General features: G+C 46.9%; 1 protein-coding gene across 1 annotated transcript in view; it reads right to left on the bottom strand.

The window, feature by feature from the left end:
• The window catches only part of EPS8 (epidermal growth factor receptor pathway substrate 8), a 56,233-nt gene extending 55,046 nt beyond the window's left edge, over positions 1 to 1,187 (bottom strand). Inside the window, exon 1 of the mRNA XM_018562407.1 lies at positions 1,079 to 1,187. The gene's annotated coding sequence lies outside the window, so the exon portion shown is untranslated. The remainder of the gene's footprint in view (positions 1 to 1,078) is intronic.
• Positions 1,188 to 1,568: the final 381 nt, after the last annotated feature.

The following is a 1,568-nucleotide window of genomic DNA, read 5'->3' as shown; positions in this document are numbered from 1 at the left end:
GGGTGTAATGCAGAAAATCCAGTCATGGTGGGAGGAAACAGTGCAGAAAAACAGTCATGGTGGGGATTGTAGTGCAAAATATCTTCTGATGGGGGTTTGAAGTGCAAAATAACCCATCATGCTGGGTGTTGTGGTGCTGCAAGGTGGTGGTGGGGTTGTGATGCCGAATATCTGTACAAGGTGGGAGAGGGGTTGTAGTGCAGAATATATCTGGTGAGGGTGTGGGGGTGTAGTGCGGTATATCTAGTCAACAAAAATCATCACTAGTGTGATTAAGCCCCTATATGGGACCATCATTGGGACTCAGTCCAAGCTGTTTAACTAGCAGCTGGGCCTCTGGTATAAAATAACATACAGACAAAGCACAGGCTTAGTAGACGGTGACACACATTTAAGATCACTGGATACAGACAGGCGATTCAAAAAATCTGTGGCAAACACTGTTTGCCACATAAATCTCCCCCCTTCTATAAAAGTAAACTGGAACCACATTATTAATAAATTGGTTAGCACGGGTTTCTATGGGTTACAGCACGCTAATAGAAGCAAAACAAGGTTCAGAGCCTGGAGCCTGCGCAGAAGCGATGCGACTCCCTCTAGCATTCCTCCGGGTCTGGTAAATGAATAATGTACAGATCACATATTTACTAAAATGACTCCCTGAAATGAGCGCTTCACAGGACAACAACAGAGAACGCGCACGGAATCTTTTATGCAAGCCAATTATACGTCATACTTCCAGCACTGCATGCACAGCGCTAAGCAGCAGAGACGCAGCGCAACTATTTGATTACATGTTCACACCATGTCCACTGAGCTGCGTTTCTTTGCACACCATTATATTCTTTGTGTCCGGGTCACACCATACATGTGCGGTGCTGTGCAGAAAAACATACAATATAGATGAGGGGAGAGTATGCACACATCCATTCCCAGCACCACACAAACAACTACACAATGATACACAGGGGCACAAGTGATTACTTAATCAGAGCCAATTGGGGGCCCGGGGCCACTTACCAGCCCAGAAGGTGGTCAGTACGCAGCACTGCGTACATAAAGGGATGCTGCCTCTTACCTGTTCCTGGGAGTGCTCATTAATCATTAATGCAGGACAGGAGTCAGAGGGTGGAGACACCAGCAACAGGGACTTAACCTGTCACTGACTGTCAGTTTTCATCCACAGCCCGGCTGTCAGTCCCCAAAAACGTGCAGAAGGATTGTTTGAAGCTGCAAGCAGCCCTCCCATTAAGATCTGTGATCACAACTCCCACACTGGAGTTGAAGGGCGTTTTGAGGACTGTTGGAAGCTTGTTAAATCCTTTGTAAATACTTGCTGAGCACAGACTAGTGCCGTGCTACAGCAGTACACAAGCTTCCAGTGTACACTGCCTGATGCATTCGGCCCGAGGCCAGACCAGGCCACCCTGATTTACACAACAAACCTAACTGGCTGCTATAGTTGGCTGTTCCAGTCTGTATGTTTGTACAGAGATCAGTTCCACTCCTGCTAAGGTGAGCTTGTGATCACTTCAAACATGCAATCACGTGTGGTAGAAATGTGGAAA

The sequence above is a fragment of the Nanorana parkeri genome, unplaced genomic scaffold (assembly GCF_000935625.1).
Source record: "Nanorana parkeri isolate BGI_ZX_2015 unplaced genomic scaffold, ASM93562v1 scaffold576, whole genome shotgun sequence".
In the NCBI taxonomy this organism is placed as follows: Eukaryota; Metazoa; Chordata; class Amphibia; order Anura; family Dicroglossidae; genus Nanorana; species Nanorana parkeri.
Note: the sequence above shows the minus strand (reverse complement) of the source record. Positions and strands in the feature narration are given on the sequence as shown.